The sequence below is a fragment of the Castor canadensis genome, chromosome 3, assembly GCF_047511655.1.
Source record: "Castor canadensis chromosome 3, mCasCan1.hap1v2, whole genome shotgun sequence".
Taxonomy (NCBI): Eukaryota; Metazoa; Chordata; class Mammalia; order Rodentia; family Castoridae; genus Castor; species Castor canadensis.
This window is the reverse complement of record NC_133388.1, coordinates 178,551,914-178,573,175: the sequence shown is the minus strand read 5'-3', so window position 1 is coordinate 178,573,175 and position 21,262 is coordinate 178,551,914. Positions and strand designations below refer to the sequence as shown.

General features: G+C 41.7%; 1 protein-coding gene and 1 pseudogene across 1 annotated transcript in view; both read right to left on the bottom strand.

Annotated features, from left to right (window-relative positions):
- Deptor (DEP domain containing MTOR interacting protein) overlaps positions 1-21,262 on the bottom strand; it is a 142,317-nt gene that overhangs the window by 102,891 nt on the left and 18,164 nt on the right. The window lies entirely within an intron of this gene.
- Positions 313-9,784, bottom strand: LOC141421725 (large ribosomal subunit protein uL30 pseudogene; annotated as a pseudogene).

Sequence of the window (21,262 nt, the reverse complement as noted above, 5' to 3'; positions counted from 1 at the left end):
AAGCAAAAATAAATAATACAAAAACAAAAAGAGAAAAAAAGGAAGTATGCGACAGAGAAAAAGAACTCAGTGTGAAAGAAAACATAATTCAAGAAGCAGAAAGAAATTATCTGAAAGTATTCTGAACAGTAAATAAAATAAAACAAATGAACAAAAACTACCTTAAAAAGGATAGGAGCTCAGGAAAATGAGATCCCAAAGATCATTTCAGGAAACAAACTGAAGTCAGATGGTACCATTATGAAGCGCAGTAAAACTGCAATGGCCAAACAAGTTACCTAGTTAAAAATTGAAATTCAGATTGGAAAAAAAAATACTTTAATAAAAGAAGGAAGAAAAACAAAGAAATTAAAGCAGATGGAAGTTAGTAGATATGGAGATTTGCAAAAACTGCTAAATTAATTTCTCAAGGTACATAACTAATCATCTGAAATAGCCAATACCACAAAGCGCCAAGGAAGGCTTGGGTGATTTTCAAGAAAAAAGAAGCTGCTGAAGTATTTCAGCAAGCCCCTGAGGTTCAGTTCTTCTTACCAATGAGGCTACTCTAGTAATGGGATGTTATGGGAAGCACCCACCCACCAAGACCCCTTATGGGGATCCATCCTCCCACACAGCAATTTGTTCTTTTCTGAGTATCACAGCTTTGTAGGCCTTATGAGGACTTCAGAAGGCAGTAATTCTAAAACCACAAGTAACACCTTTATACAGCTGCAATTATTAATAAAAAATAAATGGGCCCTAATTAAAAAAAAATTAGCTGACATAAGCGTGCTAAAGTCATCTCATGAATCCTTCTCATTAATTCAGTGACAGTGACACTAAGCAATTTGTTTAACACGCTCAGAGTGGCAGAATGCAAAACATTAATTCTTAGACATGAAGTCTGTCAGGAATCCAAGAGTGATGAGGACCAATTTATTTAGAAATTTAAATGTGGAACAAGTTGCCACATAATTTGGTGGAGGAGGAATGTGTTATGAGCCAGGAGAGGAATTTTAACTCCTGTATGCTTTCCAAATTAAACAATTATTAGGTAGAGTTTATCCCTCAATACTACAGAACAGAAGCTTTTAGTTACTATCCTCTCATGAACCCTGAGCTTGGGGCTAAATCTTGATTCCCAATGACCCCTACCCTGCACGATGGGGAGAAACAGAACACACTGCACCTTCTGTACCTCCAGCAGAAGGGCTAGGTATATCTCCATGTTTAAGAACACAGAGCAGAAATAAGATGGAGGGGAAAGAATTTTGGATCCTGGGTACCAGCTATACAGACTATATTTTTTAGGAATGTTATCAGGGGTTACAAATGCTCAGTAACTGTGCCACCATCTTTTTTTTTTTTTAATAGTGAGAAACAAAGAGCTCTAAAAATGAACATTTGCCCAGCATGTTGATTCATGCCTGTAATTCCAGCTATTCGGGAGGCAGAGATGGCAGAATGGCAGTTCAAAGCTACCTGGGGCAAAATATTAGTGAGATCCTATTTCAAAAGCAAGCTAGATATGGTGGTGCATGCTTGTGTTCCCAGCTTTGTGGGAGGAGGAGATAGGAGGCTCATTGGTCTGAGGCCAGACAGGGCAAAAGTGAGACCCTACCTGAAAGATAAACTAAAGCAAAAAGGTCTGGGAGCATGGTTCAAAATAGTAAAGCACTTGGCCCTGCAGTCAAAGCCCAGAATTCTTTATTTCTTTAATTCTTTTCTTTTTTTTTTTTTCAATTTGCCAGCAGTCACTGTTTATTAACTGACCACATTAGAAAAATTCCATGGTAGACACCTTAGTTCATCCTTCTAATAAGCTTGTTGATCTGGTCTTCCCCATTGCCACCATCTCCACCTTCTACAAAATGAGTTGTCTTTTTCTTCACACCACCTCATGGAGCAGGTCATTTAAAGGGCCACAGGAAGTTGCTTGCTTCCTTGAAGTGTTTTCCTGCAGTACAGATCTCATGAATCAGATCCTCTATGAGAGTTGTGTGTAAAGGCAATTCACTTTTTATTGATTTTGCCATAACCACACTTGTAAATTAGTTCATTTACTGATTTCAGGTTCGGGTACCCCCATGCAACATACTGTTTCATGATCCTCAGCGTGTTAACTGAAGCCTTGTTGAGCTTAACCAAGGTGCCATTGAAGATCTGGCAAAGGCTTACAAAGCTTGCAGCACCTTTTGGACCTTTGGGCTCACACCACTGATACAGCTGATTCTGATTACAAGTGCCAATTTGGGTTCTGCAGGTAAAAACAAGGTGCCATCTTAGCCATGCGAATCTCAGCTCTGTACATCTGCTTATATCCTCGTGGTGGTGCCTTTTTCACAGATGAGCTTCCTCCTTGCCTTTCAGAGCATGTTCTGGGCAAACTTCTTTCTCAGGCACTTTACCTTCAGCTCTGCGAAGATCCCTTTGCTTTCTCTTAAGGGTTTCTGGCACAGCAGGAACCTTTTCTTAAGGGTTTTGGGCACAGTGGGTGCCTTCTTTTTCTTCTCTTTGGTACCCTCTATGGTTCCAGTCAGAAAAAGAGCCATTTGCTTTATTTCTTAATAAAGAAATTAGATGCCACACAGCAAACACAGTTAGTTTTGCCTAGCAATAAGCACATTTGCCTAGCAGAGAGAATACGTAAATATTTGTAGAACCAAGTAAATGTTCAAAGGTACTAATGGAAGTTCAAAACAGGAGGGAGGGTCTGGCTATCATAGCAGGGTGTACATCTTAGAAACCACCCATTATCATGGAATTTAAGCCTTCAAGAAAAAACAAAACTCTCCCCCACCACCATCCACCCACCTTTTTTGTTTTGACACCCAGGGTCTCACTATGTAGCCCAGGGTAGCCTTGAATTCATGACCCTCTGAATTCCACCTCCCAAGTGCTGGGATTACAATGCTACCAAGTCTGGCTCTGTTTCCACTTTTACGAGAATCATTTTCCAAAGGTTTGTTCCTTGTGGTTTAAGAAGAAAAGCTTTCACTTGAACTAAACTTCTCACTTCCATATATGCACAACTTTTAGTACACCAGTACACACAGATATTTCAAAGAAGAGGAGCAAGTAAGTGCTATTTCAAATCTTGTTGGAAAGGAACTTCTAGGAGCAGAGCCTCTCGTGAGACGACGGCACTCTAGAATGCAGAACTGCTGTCTGAGAGTCATACCTCTAACTATGATGTTTTTCCTGGAGCCAGTGGTCACATTGCCTGCCATGCCCACATCCTTTCTTTCCAAAACCACTGCCCACACCTTAGTCAAAGCCACACAGGGTTCAAAACTCATGCCTGTTTTTTCTGCATGGGGCAGGGTCTGTGTGGAAGAGCCTCTGACTGGTAGTACTCACTGCACCTGTTTTGGGCAGTACAATGAGAAGGCCAAGGGCACAAGTTTCTCCTCTGTTCAACTGCGAGTAATTAGCTAAACCAAGCTGAATGGCTCCTTCCTCAATTTCAACTAGAGCTGAAGTTTTCAAACTGTCTTTGTACCATGATGCACTTTCTTCAGGTAAAACTTCCTCAGATGGAGGCAATGTGGATTACTCTGGTGAAAAGGAGGTTGACTAAAGTCCAGAGAATTTTCTGGCTTTCCCACATATACCTTCCATAGCCCCATATCACCTGGAACCCATGAAACAATGGTTAGAAAAGAACAAAGTCCAAAAGGCCTGTGAAAATTGGACCATCAGTACAAGACAGGAGGGGAGCCGACCAGCGCTGAGAAGCTGAAAAAAGGAGAGAAAATGACCCCTGAAGCTACATATGAGGGGGTGGCAAGAGGCAGCAATGTCTGGCTCTTGGTTCCTTAGAGTTTCCCAGGTTCTCTTTCAAGCCATGCCCACTTTTGTTTTCTTTTGACAGGGTCTCTCCGTGTAGCCCTGGCTGGCCTCAAACTTGCAATACCCCCGCCTCTGCCTCCTGAGGGCTGGAATTACAGGCATGTGTCACCACCATCCCAGGCCATGTTTAAACATTGTTTAAATTACTAGGACACTACCCATCTCAGGTGGTTAGTGAGCCTTGACTCCCTGGATCCAGAAGAACTCTGGAACCCAGGCCTCCTCCCTGACTCCTGGCTCCTCTGCACCTTCCAACCACAAGCACATCTGTTTTGTGCTCCTAAGAGTCTCTACTCTTCCACATCTCCTGAACATATCAATCACCCTCCATGCCTCTGCTCAACAGAGAACCCTTTGCTTAGAATACTCCCTCCTCCCGCCTTTAATAATTTAATACTTGCTATTTGAGGGGTTCAAGAACCCCTGCTCTCTGAACCTTTTCCCACACCAGAAAGCAGACTTCTCTTCTCTGTTCTCCCACAATGTATTTCGGGGGTACTAGTAACGCAGCCATCCCTCTCTTCTACAATAGATGCAATCACGGTTACTAAGGGACAGTTGCTTATTTATTCTTGCAATTCCAATGCATAGCAAATAGTAGGTGATGTGAAAACCTAATGGTGTACACTATGCACTCGGCATTGTGGGAGGGATAGGAAAATAGTCTTCAGACTCACAGAGTCCAAATCAACCTTATTCAACATGCTGAGGAGAATAATGATAGTTGCATTTTCGATCCCACTGGCTACGGAATTTAAAGGAAAAAAAATCTATCTTTCATCTCAGACGGCTGGTTCACAGGCTTTGGATTCCAGGTGATTCTGTAATGTTCTATTCCTGTCCTGCTAACCAGCTGCTGGAATTGCATCAGACAATTTCCTCTTCCAGCCCTAGCAGAACAAACATTACTGAGAGCAGGGTATTTGTGGGTGTTAATAATACCCACAAAATGACTGTCCATCTGATAAGAAATGTAGAAACCGTTTCTCAAAAAGCAGCTTGCAGAGAACTGCAGCAGGTTGGAGAACCTAGGGAACAGAGGGGAGATTGAAACTGTATATTCTTATTTAAGAATGGCCTCATAAATCTCAGCCAAAGTAAACAGTTTAATTTAAAACACAGCAAGCCAAACAGTGGGGCTGACAATGCAAGCCCTATGATGTGGGATCAGCATTGACATAGGTGTGTGTTAAACCAAAACTACTGTCCGTTCCAGATGTTCTGCAACAGCCAACATTTGTCCTTGGGAAATCTGTGAAACCAGAGAAAGTCACTCTTAATTACCTACCCTTGAAAGACTCTGAATCTGAAAGGATAAGAGTAAAAACAGGAACAAATGAAATATAATACACTACATTTCCTTTCCATGTTTGGGTTTATTTTAAAATAAAAAATTTCATTATCAAGTCAGGCACTGCTGGCTCATCCCAGTAATCCTAGCTACTTGGGAAACTGAGATCAGGACAACAGTTTGAAGTCAGCTCAGGGGAAAAAAAGTTAGTGAGAGCCCCGTCTCAACCAATAGCTAGCTGGTTGCTGAGGCACAAGCCTGTCATCCAGCTACACAGGTGGTAGCGATCTGGAGATTGTGCTTCCAGTCCAGCCCCAGCAAAAAGTTTTTTCATTTGTTTGTTTTTTACAGTATTGGGGTTTGAACTCAGGGCCTACACCTGGAGCCACTCCACCAGCCCCATTTTTGTAATAGGTTTTTTTGAGATAGGGTCTCGAAAACTACTTGCCCAGGCTGGCTTCAACTTCGATCCTCCTGGTCTTTGCTCCTAAGTAGCTAGGATTACAGGCAGTAGCCACTGGCATCTGGCAAAAGTTTCTGAGACCCCATTTTAATGCAAAAGATTTGTGTGTGGTGGCACATACCTGTCATCCCTGCTATGGCAGGAAGCCTGGGCAAAAAGTGAGACCCCCATCTCCAAAATAACCTGAACAAAATGGGCTGGAGTGGTAGATCACGTGCCTTGCAAACATAAAACCCTGTGTTCACATCCCAGTACCATAAATAAGTAAATAAATAAAATTTACCTTATCAAAATAGTATGTGCTCACAGTAGGAAAAACTCAGACATATAAAATGACAATGAAAAGTCTCTCCTCCAAGGGGGGATGAACTGACAATCACTGGATCTGGACAAGGGCAATGCACTGATCATTGCTGAAGCAACTGAGGTAAATGGGAAATTGCTGAATTATTCTGTCTTGATACATGTTTGAAAGTTTCCTCATCCTCCACTTTCCAAAGGAACCTGATATCAATAACTGCTCGTATATTCTTCCACAAATCTGCTACATACATACACACATATCACTCGATAAGTACATCTTTACATGAAGTAGGATCATAACAGACATTTCAGAAATTCAAGCATTTCAAGAAAGTGTTTGAGTTCTCTTTGTCTGGTCAGAACAACAGAACAAATGCTGACAGGAATAGGAAGGGAAGAGTATAGAACTGTTAACAGAGCACCTGTGATTGTGGCAAAAAGAACTAGTTGCTGACAACACACACACACACACACACACACACACACACACACACACACACACACACACTCACACTCACAATATGCCAGAAGCTGTAGTATAAGTCAGTTATGCCAAATATTTCACTAGCAAATGCTTTCAGGAGGTTGTAAACAGTGGTTCTGTGAGTCAAGAAAAAAGTAAAAGTCAGAGTTAAAATTCTACAGAAGCCTTCCAGGCTCATGTCAAGTCAATTCAAACCAAAATGCTAGGCACATTGTATCTTGTCACTGCAATGCATTGAGATGGCAAATACACCCAGGAAGAAACAGCCTCAAATACTATATACTATCCTTGCAAATAACAGTAGCATCTTGTGACTGAATGGAGTCACACACCAGCAGTGTCCCTGTGAAACAGGAAGGCAATGTCATGCTCATTTGACAGATAAGGAAGGGAGCTCAAGAGAAAAAAAAATGAAAGAAACCTGCTCAAGTTACATTTTAATAAGGACTTGAACTTAGATCTGATTTCTATGTTTAGAGAGCTTGCTGTGCCATTGAATATTAAATGGTAGAAATACAAGTTTTCTGCCATTTTATGTTCATAGATGCAGATGGAGAAAAACATTTTAGTTATATTAAAGTGCTTTAATAGAGGTGGGGATTTATGCAAATTGCACATCACACAGATAATGCTAACAATATAAATACAGATGGGGCTCACAGAAGTGCCTACAAAAGACGTCATCATGTTGTCGTCCTGTTTGCATTGAGTCAATGCTGCACAATTAAGATAACAATCCTGGTGGCAGGAAATAGGCTAAAGGGTTACACCATTTGCGAGCTGGCATCAGTGCCAACATGCATCAGTGCATGTGGGATGTAAACCAAACACTTTTCAATGATATGTGCACAAAAACTCATGAGGCCTTTTTAATCTCTCATCTCATCCTTGAGATAAGAGGTAAATACAGGGTCAAGATGGGGAGATCCTTAAGTCAGCCTTCCTTATGGTGGTAGACCTGTGATTTTCACTTAATTCTTCCTCCATGTGAGCACTTTCTCAAGAGGTCACCTGTTCTAAAGGAACAAAGAACCAAAAAGCTATCACATCAACATCTCCAGCTCTGACGTAGTCCTCTGATGAGTCAGAAAAATGACACTCTTTCCGCTGCAAAGTGCCGTTCCAAGAAGTACCACTATTTTTTTTCTCTTTTTCAAACAGGTCATTATTTGTCTCCACACCCACACCCAGGAATATTAGACCTCTAATTGCCATCTTACAGGTGAAGAAACAAGCCTAGAATGGTTTGGGGATCTTGCAGAAGACAAGAGCATGACTCACAGGACCAGAACTGGTTACCATGTCAACTAGCTTTTGCTGTCTTAGTAAAAGCCAGGGTAGCACTCTCCTCTCGTGGTCCCCTGTCCCTGTGGTCTTCCCTATGTCCTGATTCATTCCTTTCACAAACACATGCTTCACTTACAACAGGAGTTCTCAAACTGCAGGTTACATTGTGTCCCTCCCTCCATCCATCCCAAAGCATGGCAAAGGGCCAATAATGATGTTTTTAGGTGGCAGCAACTGGGGGAGAAGGAAAAAAACAGTGTACCTTCCAGGTAGGCCTAAGGGACATAGTTGCATTAATTAGCAACTTAACTCCCTGCCCTCTACATTCACTATTTATCATTCACTTACAGCAGAGCTGTGGAACCAGACATCCAAGGTCCATCCATTATTCTCAGTGCCTCCACTTTCTCATCTGAAATACTGGAATAATAAAACCTGACTCATAGGATTATTCTAACGATTAAATGAGAGACTCTATGAACTGCTTAGCACACAGCAAGCCCTCAACAAATGTCAACTCTTATTACAGTTATTATGTAACATATTTAATTGTCAGATTTTTCCAGAAGCATCAAAAAGCCACTAAATATGCATGTCAGTAACTTTGTAAAACTAATGCAATCAAGGAACAATTAGGGTGGGTTAGTAATTACTGAAGAGATTTGGCCAATCTTTGTTAAAGGATGGACAAGAAAGCCTTACAGAGAGGTGGCAGGTTAAATCCAGAGAACTCAAGATGAGGGAGCCATGGTCACTCCCTGAAAACAAGCAGAGGCCTTGTTTCCTGTGTGGTGTCATACAAACTGACTGTTAAAATCTCTGAATTGATTTCACTGGAAAGGAAGGTCCATAAATCCAGCTGAAGCCTGGACCTGTATCAGTTTTTACAGATGAGACAAAATAAGTTGGCCCAAGCTCTCCCAATTGGGCCTTAAACCTTATTTCCTGAATGGTTACCAGAATGGTTCAGTGTTCCACAATTCCACTGTGGGAACACTGGCTGTAAGTCTAGAGCTGTATTCAGTAGTGGTCCACTGATTGTAAGAGGCTCTCAAGTTTCTTTCGCTGAAAACCACTGACTCCTTACTTGAGCCCACAAATTAACTAAAAACAGGAAAAGCTTGGCACCTCTGTCTCCATTTTGTATCTGTCTTTTAAGTCATTCTCTTTACAGTCACTTTATAAACACCTTGGATTCCAGAGAGGACAGAGCTGATAATATCTTTATGACAATGAACTGGAGCCACCTGGAGCTGCCACCCTCCCAGTGAGGACAATTATCCCAAGAATCCTCTCAAATAGGAACCAGATTACCCCTCCAGGTTATCACCTCCCCAAACTGGACCAGACCACCTGCCTGACCAAGATTGCCAGCCCCATCAGTTGTAAGACTAACCAGACTATACCTGTGACTGAACTGTTTAACTATGCATATCTTGGTCCCCTGACCCCAGTTCTTTTGTCTATTTAAACCTATAGCTCATGTCTGTATCCCGAAGATGGCTGAAGATGAGCTGAGTGCTTACTGTTCCTCTTCCCACAGCATACCTGAGCCATGTAATAAACCTCCTTTCTCTGTCTTCACAATGCCTCTTTATTTGGTGTTTAGGGGCAGGCGGCTGGACCTGGCATATGGAATCTCAGGAGTTTGGGCCTTGGGTCCAAAACTCCAGTTTCATTATGAAAGAACTAGTCTGGACTCCTGACAGCTATGTAAGTCGTTTCTTGTAACACCCATTCTGTACTCTTGAGAAAGACACTGCCTTCCAACAAATGTTTAGTGCAGGAAACTGGAAAACTCTCCCCTGAGAAGAAACAATCTCAGGGGCAATTTTAAACAAAGGGAAAACATATAGAAAGATTCAAAATTTCAAAAAAAAGTTCAAAAATTTCATTAAATAACTAAAATACTGTCCAATACATGCTCCCCTGCCCCATGGAATTTCAGGTGATCTGCAGACAGAGATTACCATCAGAGGAGAGTGGATTCTCAAAGACAGTATGCACTAGAATCACCTAAAGGGCTTGTTAAAATATGGAAGACTGGCCCCACCACCTGCCTACTTTTCTAATTCAACAGATCAAGAATTTGCATTTCTAGCAAGTGCTTCTGTTGCTGCTGCTGCTGGTGACTGAGGGCCACACCAACAAACCACACGGTTAGAATGAAGCAGAGCCAGCACTACATTGATGAATACATAAAAATAAAGAATGATGTATAGTGGTACATTCCTGTAATCCCAGCAGGCTGAGGTAGGAGGCCAGTCTGGGCTACATAGCAAGACCCTGTCTCCAAAAAACAACACACACACATAGCAAATAAAAAGAACGATGGGAACAGATAGGAAGGAGGGGAATATGGGCCACAGGAAAAGCTGAGTAAGTAGATCTTTGCTGGTCAGGGTGTGGCCAATGACATATTTCACCCCACCCTATATGCAGACTACCAGATATTTGTGAATGGGAATCCAGGGGTCCTGGGCCTACACCATAAAAAGCAAGGAAGTGAACTTGAGTCCAGAGCCAGTCATAAAGTGTGATGTTTTTAGGGTCTCTCCTTCCCTTAAGTGCATCTCCCTTCTTGCTTGCTGTTCCTTCTTTGAGTGGGAGCATGGTGACATTAAAAGGTTTTTGTTTATTTTGGAAGACCGTTCTTTGGTGGAGGAACAAGTGACAAACTCACTCATAAAATCAGTTTTAATATATGTACAGGTAGGCATTACATCTGTTCCCATTTTGATGGGGAGAAATTTAAAATGGGAAAGCTCATGAATGAGACGGAGGGAGGAGCATGTCCTACTGGAAGGAAAGGATGAACCTAGGGGAAGCCTCACATGTAGATCAACAACCTGACAACGGTCCAGGTGTGGCTGGAACAACAGGATCCAGGACCTGCGTCCTCTCTGGGAGGAGTCCGGGCATGTAAACTGTAGAGTGTGCAGTTCCTGTCTAGTTACAGGCTGGGGAGGCCTCTTACCCAAACAGGACCCAATTAGCCTTCTGATCTGGAAAATGAGGAAACTGACTAGATTTTATCTCTAAAATCTCTTCCAATTCTAACTTCCCTGTTTTTATGGAGGCACTGACAAGCCTCAAGGGTAAATCCTCATAGGATCAAAATAGAACAGTTTTGGGCACATTTTGTACTGAAAAGATCTACCACAAACCACAAGGGCAGGGAGCAGAGAACAGCAAATTTCATTTCCTTTGGGCAAATAAGGATGAGCATATTAAAGGGAATCTTGTGCTAAGCATGCTGTACAAGCACCATCTAGGGTTACAATCATTTGTTTTCAGCTCATAGGACATAACACTGAAGGTGCCAAGTACCACAGGTTTTGGGTGTTGAGTATCTACATTATGGGAATACACAAGGTTTCTCAGGATTTAAAAATATTTCAAGAGTCTTCAGGAACATTTGCAGCTACAATAGAGGAGGCTTTTGGTTAAGGGGTTTATAAAACATTTCTCAACTAATATACATTTACTGATTCCCAACTGCTTACCAGGAATAGCTCAAAACAACTGCTCATCATGGACTAGTTTCTGTAGCTGAAGTTCAATGTAACTGAAACAGGTGTTGTTTTTTTTCCTAATGAAATGTTGAGCACTAGATGTAGTATAGTGGGCACAACTGTAATCCCAGCAGCAATTAAGGCAAAAGGGAGGATCTCAAGTTTGAGGGTAGCCTGAGATACATAGAGAGATCCCGTCTCAAAGAATACACAAAAAAATGGAAGTCACATTCTCTATGAATTGGGATATACATAGCAATGTCTCCATAATAGGCTGAAAATAATCTAACATTATTTTCTCCTTTTCATTTTGAGCTATAGTTTTTTGTTTTAATTGTTGTGCTGGGGGTACATTTATAATACGTCAAATATATCATGCTTGAATTCATCCTTTCCAGCACTCTTTTACTCCCCTTCCCCTTCTTCTTTTCTCTGTTTTTGTCACCTTCATTTCTTCCTGTCTCAACACTATTTTCCTATCCATCCACCAAACTCAAGTTCATCTTTACTTCCTTCCATGACGTCTCTCCCATTCAGCCAGATAGGATGGAATTTTGGAATTTCCAGGACTCCCCTAGGATCCTTTGTTTTTTTACAAAGTTCATTTTTGCCTATGTACTATTTTTGCATTACTTTATTCTTATTTGCATTAATTCTTTCTTTTCAGTCTACTAAAAATTTTATGAGTAAAGAACTATCTGTATCTCACCCACTCAGGACACAGCAGGAGCCCAGATGTAAGAACTTAGTGATTTATTGTGTTCCCCTGCCAAGATCTCCAGCAAGGTTTACCATTGCAAACCAAAAAAATTTCAAGGCAGACAGGTACTCCAACTAGGATTTTAAGCTTGTGTGGTCTTGACTTCCAAGTTCAACCTGCCAACCTTTCGACCTAAAGGTATGAGATATACAAGTGTGATTGAGAATGCACTAATCCCAGGAACTCCAGCAACAAGTGCAGCTATGACTGGGGTGGCCACCACCATACTCACCTGCCTACCAGGACAGCCTGCAAGGTGCAGAGCTCCTGTCTGCTGGGGTCACTGGCTCAAGGGCAGTTTAGGTATCTACAGCTTTCCTTTACCTCACCTCTGGAAGTTCTTGCCTGCAGTGAAACCACCTCCAAGCCAGGGGGTGGATTGGGTTAATTACACCCAGGAAAGCATCCCAGCTGCCCCACCCCCAGCCTAGCCTCAGAGCCCCCAAGCCCTGTATTACTCGCCAGACATTTGTAATCCCCAGGCTCCACGGAGCAGCCCTCAGCCCTGGAGGCCTTCCAGAGACTCTCTGTATCTGGAACTCTCTGTATCAACCACAGCATCTGGCTACCAAGATAGAAATGGTATTGTAGAGGACAAACCAAGCCTAGGACATTTCTAACCTATAGGGGCTCTGTACCTGTAGAGTCCTACAGATCCCTGCTGGTCCTCACAGACTAGAATTAGGGGGTATTTGGGACTCACAGAATGTGTGTGTAGGTTGCCCACACCTGGCCCAGGACCCACCCAGGCCCCTTCCCACTCATTGATTATTGGATGGAAATCTCCTGATTCCTCCCTTTCCATAGGTCAGCATAAGTTTTAAAAGCACTGAGAGAAAGGAAGCATGCGGTCTCTGCCTCCAGATTTCATCTGGGCTCCACCATACTCCCTTTTGTATTTCCCTTCCCTAACTTTTAATAAACTCCATTAACACCCACGTGCCCTGTCATGGATTCTTCTGGTGGGACACAACGAATTTAGAAATCTTCTGATCACAGACTTCACCCTGTCACCAACACTTTCTGCCTTGCAAATGCACTGTCAACCCAACCTGCCGGAGATGGGCATTTGCTCTTTCACTGGGAGGACACAGTCCCTACATCCTCATTAGGTAACATAAGAGAATCTCTCTCTCTTTTCTTTTTTTGCACTGCTGGTATGAAACCCAGGGTTTTGTGCATGCTATACATGTGCTCTACTACTGAGCTACACCACATCCCATTTCTGTGGGTTTCCAGAGAAACTGAACTGCTGCTAATGTGTGAGTTTCCTTAAGTCAGTGCTGCCTACTGGCTCTCTATAGGGCCCTATCTGTCTTGGGGACACCTAGGATGGTGAGGTATTTAACGTCTGCTTGTCTGCTCTGTGCCCGTTGTAGTTTTGAAACTGCTTTTTGCTAAAAAGCACTGAGTCCTCACTTGGGCCCATGAATTCACTAAACACAGGAGGAAAGCTTGACATCTCTGCCTCCTATCGTCCTTTGCTCTGAACCGTTCTCTTCTGCAGCCACCTTGGAATCAAGGAAGGACCAGAACGATCCATAACATCTTTACACAAGGAACTGAATCTTCTCCCAAGGATCAGTGGAGTCTTGCAGGACAGACCACCCCTCCAAACTGGGACAATTACCTATGATGATGAGACTGTACCGTGGAGCAGGATTCATCATCTCATGGGAACCATATTGCTCTCCTCAAGTAATGACAACAATAACTTCTCCAGAACCCTTCTTGTAACCCTCGGACTGGGATAATGGTCAACCAAAACACCCTGTAACTGGGACTGTAATTTTATGCATACCGTACAGCTCTCCTCCGCCTCAAGTTTTTTGTCTATTTAAACCTATAACTCAGGTCTGTACCCCAAAGATGGCTGAGAAAGGGCCAAACGCTTACTCTGCTTCTATTCACAGCATATCCAGAGCCGGGTAATAAATCTCCTTTCTCTGCCTTCACGAAGCCCCTTTATCTGACATACAGGGGCAAGGGGCCGGACCTGGCATGTGGAATCCCAGGTGTTTGGGCCTTGGGACCAAAACTCTGGTTTGAGCTTTAATATTCATTTCCTTGATGTTTGGCAGGTTAGACACTCTTACATGTAAGCCAAACATTAGACATTTTCTTCCAGGAAATGGGGGAGAGGGATAAAAGAGAACGATGGAGGGGGTGAATTCAACTATGATGTATTTTAAGAACTTGTGTAAATTTACCCCCAGTACAATAAAAAAAGAAAAAAGAAAAGAAATTCTCATGTCCTTTTACTAAATCCATTTTCTTCATTTATTCTTCTGTTCTCCTGACAAAGTGCCTCAAATATTAAAAAAAAGGGGGGGAGAGCAGGGAGAAACAACCATCTCACATCTCATTCTTCTTTCATATTTTCCCAAAGTGTCTGGCACAGAGCGAAAGGTAATGACCCCAGTAAAAGGTTTTGTGCTCCTCTCTTTGTTTAAAGCTGGACAGAACCCCAGGATGATGCAGAATGCAAACCTTGAGGCTCTAGTGTAGGGCCTTTTGGCAGCTCTACACTCATTCAGGTGGAGTACAGCCAGCAGCATTTCAAAGGGGTCCTGCCCCTCCTTTTCTATGACTATGAAGGAATATTTGAACCATTTCTGTGCCCTTTTGGTTCCCCAGGATAAGGAATGTTAAATGGCCCTTCCTTCAGGAAAAGTCATGCTAGCCACAGAATGTGTACACAGCAGGGGACTGTTTTACTCAAGCCCTATCTGCAGTCAGGACTCAGGGAGGTCCAAACAGGTGTGTGTATGAGGGGAGAAAGGACCTCAGGCTGGTGAACAAGGCCCTCCAGGAGACAACTTACAGCTCAGCAAAGGAGTGAGATCAGGAAACTGGAGAAATTGGCAGAAGGCCATATCTAGTCAGCCCCAAGGACAAGAAGCCAAAGCAAAAGGTACCCTGTGGTCACTCAAGTTCTGTGAGGATGAGGCAACAGGGCAGAGGCAGTTCTCTGTGTGGAACGGCGACATAGCACACACGAAAAGGAACACAACAGTTTCAGCTGCAGTGACTGGAATGCACACACACTCATAAACACAAGGGAGCAAATATTTTGGTCATGGGAAGAGCTGTTGAGAAGCAACAGGTGAGAGACGATCAGCCCCAGTGTGCCAAGAAAAAGGTTTACTTTGGTGATTGAAATTGGTCACTAATAGTCTGCTAATGGTAAAGCCACACAGACAACCTGTAATGGGGACTCAAGAGCAGCTTTTGCTGGAAAGCACTGACTCCTTACTTAAGCCCATGAATTAACTAAAAGCAGGAGATAAGTTGGCATCTCTGCCTCTTTTTTTTTTTATCTGTGTTCTTTGCACTGAGTTCTCTCTGCAGAGGGAAACAAAGAAAAGGACTGATCAAATGAAAACATCTTTACAACAAGGGATAGAGAAAACTACCGCCCCCCACCAACACCAAAAAAAGGAACAGCAGAGCCTCAAAAGCATAGACTACCCACCATGCAACAATAATTTGCTTAGCTTGACCAGATTGCTCTCTTCAAGTGATGACAGCAACAACTTTTACCACACTCTCAATGATGGTCAACCAGGCCATACTTTGATCAGGACTGATTAATAATTACACATACCTTTCACCCCCAGCCCCAGAGGCTTTCTCTATTTAAACTGAAACCACAGATGGGCTGAAGTACTTCTTTTGCCTCTTTCCATGGTGTGTCCTGTGTTTAATAAACCTCCTTTCTTTGCCCTTCACCATTACCTCTTTATTTGGTATGTTAGGGCAAGAGGTCGAACCTGACATGTGGCACCCATGGAGTTTGAGCCTAGAGCCTAAAACTCCATTTTCACACCTAGAACTTAAGATTTCTCTCCAAGACCACTCTTGAAAGAGCACACTCGATCTCAGTAAGAATATTTTTGCATGGTTAAAGTTGGTTACATCAATGTTTGTATCTGTAAGCTTCCTTTTTTAAAAAAAAATTTTGTATATTTAGGTCCTTCATGGACTCTCCATTATTTTATAAGCACCCCTAAATGCCCCATTTTCCCTATAACTCTTAGCAATGGTGGATAGGCAGATATTTGTGCCTGCTGGTGATTATATAAAGAATCTGAAAATTGGCCATTTAGAGCCCCAAGAATGCCCGGCTGGCTCCAGACACCTGTGGCTACTTTTGAAACACATCTCTCATTAAGCCAAAGACAGCATCTTCTAAAGATAGCTAGGTGAAGAGCTCATAGGCTCCCAGCCACATTCTCCTGACAGCTGTCATTCGAACTAGAGTGGCAACAGCTAAAAAGTCACACTGTATTAGTTAGACTAACATGGGAAAGGCAGGGAAGCTGAAAAGGGACTCTTGGGAAATCATTAAGATTCTGGAGGGCCTCTGAAAGAAATTTCCTCAATTTAATGTCACCCCACTACTGCACTTGTCTCCTGTATCTTTTGATATTTGTTTTATTATGTGCAAGATGCTAGAAGGCAAAGCCAACATGACAGACTTTCATTCCAGATACCAAAAAGTAAATGAAACTTGTGCTCTGAGAATTAGTAAGCTGTCACAGTTTTTAAATGAGGCCCTGGCATCTCTTTTAGCCTGGGGTCTTCTCCTTGGTGACTCCAATTTACATCTCAGTTATAGCTGCTTAGAGGGATCTGGATAAGTTAACTATCTCATTTGTTCCTTCCAGAAACTTAAACTGCCTGTAAATCAGTCCATACTTATCAGACTTGTAATTTTTCACTGACTACACAATAAACTTTAGGGACAAAAAAGCTTGTTTCAGTAGCAACTCAAGTTCTCAATTTCTTTGACTTAAAGCAGGAGTTGCAGGAGATGGGGGCTCATGGCTCAAGTGGTAGAGCACTTGCCTAGCAAGTGCAAGACCCTGAGTTCAAACCCCAGTACCACCAAAAATAAATAAGTAAAATAAAATAGGAGTTGCAGACAATAAGTGGAACCAGCCCAGACAGAATAAGAGGTATTAAGACTAAAACAATAATAAGACATGCACTATAACAAAGATACACAAAGTAAAGCAAAGAATAGGGGCTGGAGATGTAGTTTAGTGGCAAAGCCCTTGCCCAGCAGGTGCAAGGTTTTGGTCCCAAACAAACAAACCAAATAAAAAACATAAAAAGCAAATCAAGGAATAAACATTGCATTAGTTTGATAATAGAAAAAAACAATGGTCAGAATGTATTCAATATAAGTAGTTGCTGGATATAAGCTATTTAGCAAGTAAAACTGAACAACATATCCACATTCAAAGACTCACAAACCTTCACAGTCCTTCCTATTACTATGGTCATTTCTGAAACTTCTGCATAAGAGAGAATAATTTGTCTCTGTTTTCCACCATTGGATTTTCTTCTGTTGGTTACAATGACTACATCATAGCCTTCCTAAACCTTCTGTTGACAATGGTTCACATGGCTGTGAAGGATGGATAAGCTCTCACTCAGACCAAGCTTGGTTTGTGAAATTTTCCATGATGAATCACATACCAGTGGGTCCATGCATCACACTGGCTATGCAATTAGTTCTTTTATGTTTACTTATGGTATGATTTCTATGACCACAGAATAAATTCCATATGTTTCTGTAATGGATCACTATTTGTGAGTTCTAAACTATAGTAGATCTGCTGAGGTTTTACTTCCATTAATATTATATGTATTCTGCATTTATTGAATGCATGAGCTAATGGTCAGGAGGTGAAAGAAAGGCAAAATCTTGGATTAAGAAATCTGCAGTGAAACTGCATGTGGTGGCACACTCCTGTAATCACAGAACTTGGGAGGCAGAGGCAGGAGGGTGGCCAGCCAGTTCCAGGCTGGCCTGGGCTACACTGTAAGATAAAACGAACAACAAAAAAGAAAAGACAAGAGGACAGAAAAGAAAGGGAAAGAAAAGAGGAAACCAAAGAGAGGGAAAGGAAAAGAAAAGAAGTCTACAATGCAAATAAATCAAGTCCATGTAATAAAGCATTGTTTGCAAGTGAGGATATACATGTTTTCTTCTTGTTCTTTAGTCTTTCTTTGCTACCCCACAGCACTTCCAAATTTCTTATTGGTGTTGTATAGTTGATTCCATAGTAAACAATCAATGCCTCTAATTTTTCTCCTGACTCCAGTTCAGTTTTTAAACAGCTTTTTCTCCAGCCCTCTTACCCCATTAGTCTGGGAAATTGGTAGATGGGGTTGAAAATTTCAACCCTGTAATCCTCTAATCTCTAGGCCTTTCCAGTGACAGTCCCATCCTGAGGCTATCTAAGGGGTGCCCGCTAAGTGATGCCACACAGACAAACTCAGTTGTGGTCAAAACAGCTTGTTATGAATACAAATGAACACTCGTGAATCACATGGGAACACCGAGGGTTTGGGGTCTGTTGGGAACAGGAGTCAAAGACAAAATGCATTTCACATTTTACTAAAGTAATATTTTGTTTAGTTGCCCTCTACCAATTCACAGATTCTTTCTTTCTCTATTTAAAAAGTCATCTTCTTCAATCCCACCCAATACATGGCAAAAAAAAAAAAAAAGTCATCTCTCTAAAGGCAAAATCTTGGTATTGTGTTCAATATGATCAAAAGCAGGTCTCATGGGCTCTCAATAAATATTTACAGGCTGATTAACTAAAGATAAAGTATTACCACCAAGCATATGTACAAGAAATTCATTCTCACAGGAAAAGATGGAAAAGGATATATCCAGATTTCTCTGAAATTTGTTGGGAAAACCTGTGTCCTATGTATACCCCAAAGCCTCAGATTAATTCATAACACAATGTGAATCACACTTTAAAAAAAGAAAAGTTCTCACACACACTGCCTCACAGCTTGTTCAGATCCATCACTGGAAGGCTGTCACTGCCCTTTGTTTTGTTGGTTGCCATGTGAAAAGACAGTTCTGTTGCTATAACATCATAGACCCCTGGATTCAAAAGTCAAAAAGAAAAACATGCTTTCGATGTTGTTATCATTAGCAGTAAGAAACGGTGGGAGGAAGAATAGCATCATTCTCTCCTCCTGCTTATTTGATGTGGGCTTTCCTCTCTGCCAAATGTGTCACAATATCCCTTTTATTAATCACTCGTCATGAGCACTACGTAACACACAGGAATATTATTGGCCCTGATGAGCAACAAGAGAAGTTATACCAGGAACTTGGCTATGAGGGTTTGAGATTGAACTCTAAGCTCTGGTGTCCTGTTTAGAGCTCTGAAAAGCCTATGAAGGTTGTCCCTCAATGAAGCCTGGGAAACATTTGTCACCAGATCATGGCTTTGAGCTTGTGGTATGGCAACACTGAACATCAACTCAACCCAACAAATATTTATGGGGTGCCCCATGACAGTGGACATTGCAAAACCGTGGGTCTCATACATCTGGTCTCCCCTGTAATAGGGCTTAGCATCTAAAGAGTTACCTAGAAAGGACTGATCTAGGACCACCTATTGAGAAACAGCTAGAAAGTACCAAAATGTCTGTACTTATTTAACTGATTGATTTATCTTATCCTTAAAAGGATTTTTAAATTCTTCTATTTGTGTGTGTATATGTTTATGAGCACACAATACACTAGAAGAGTGCTAGTGACCGCTAGTGAGTCCACATTGGGGAGTCTAGTGTGCTGTATACTGGGCCCTCAGCCAAGCACAGCATAGTAAGATACACAAGGGCCCTCCCTCGTGGAGCACAGAATTACATAAACTCCATTTTCTTTGTCTCAAAATGTAAAGGTTCTTTCATGTCTAAAACCCTTGAAATCTGATGATTTGGAGTTTACCCTGATGAACTCCAAAATGATATGGTCTTCAGGATTTCCTCTCCAATTTCCTACCTTTAAAAAAAACTTCATTTGAAAACATCGAGAGAGAGAGAGAGAGAGAGACAGGGTCTCCTATGTAGGCTGGCCTCTAACTCATGAGCCTCCTTCCTCAGCTTCCTGAGTGCTGGGATCACAGGCGTACACCACCACACCTGGCTCAAATGTATTTCTCCACTATATCAATTGAAAACTACATCAGTTACCCTCTTGGAAGCGTTACCATTATAAAGCTTAAAATGGGACTTGAACAAGAAAAAGTCCTAAATCTGAGTTGTGCCTCTACTATGTAGTAACTGTGTTTGTGCTAAGTTACTTACTCTCTCTCCCTTTGAGCTACATGCATTGTGCCATTTAGCAAATTTTGATTCCATGTCTGCCAAACACCAGAGACAACAACAGTGAATAAGAAAGTATCACAGAACTTCACGTAAAGCAACTTTTTACCTCTAAATTGGGAATCTAAGTAATCATTTGCATTCCTTTTAGCTAACAGAACTAATGACTAACACAACATCAGGCTCCATAGAATGATGCATATAAAATTTCTTCAAGGCCAGGTATGGTGGTACATGCCTGTAATCCCAGATATTTGGGAGACAGAGAAGATTGCAGTTTAAGGCTAGCCTGGGCAAAAAGTTAGCAAGACCCCGTTTCAACCAACAAGTTGGGCATACCACTTGTGATATACACCTGTGGTCCCAGTTACTGGGGAGGCATAGGTTAGGAGGATCATATGAACCCAGACCCAAGCAAAAACATGAGACCCTATCTGAAAGATAACTAATGCAAAAAGGGGTAGGGGCATAGCTCACTTGCTTAACAGCAGGAGGCCCTGAGGTCACACTCTAGTACTGACAAAAAAAAATGCTATTTAAATGTTATCTAATTTTCATAATAAGTAGCACAAATACTTATCACAAGAGTGAGATCAAGGAAAGGAAAGTGTTATAGAAATAATTGCATTTCTTACATTTTCAACTCATCCAGCACGTGTGAGTCTACAGACCAAAAAGCTAATAAAATAGCATGACCTACTACCATTTTTTTCAGAAAGCATTTGTGCCATCAACAATAATAGTTGCTGTGAATCTGTGTAGCTGAAGTTATCATGTATGCTAAATAACATCTGTAAAAGCTAAAAACAGTAATGTCTGTGGGTCCTTCTCATCTGTCATCACATCACTACCTGACTCTAAAGTGGGAGTCTGTGTTTGTACCTAATTATTCTGCAACTTCAACAGCACACTGAAGTGACAGACTAAAGTATAAAAAGACCAAAAAATGTTAACTGGCTCATGATGGAATTGCAGAAGTGTCTTTACACGTGCATAGATCTAAAACTGCAAACACCCAAATGAAACCAACTAAACAAAAACATTCTATTCCAAAGCATAGAGGTCAATTCCTCAAATCTCAGAGTTCATCTAGTTGCAAAGGAGGAAATGGGAGAATTCACTTTTGCTACTTGAAAACTAAAAATAATTTTACTTTTCACTAGGGGTCAATCAACAA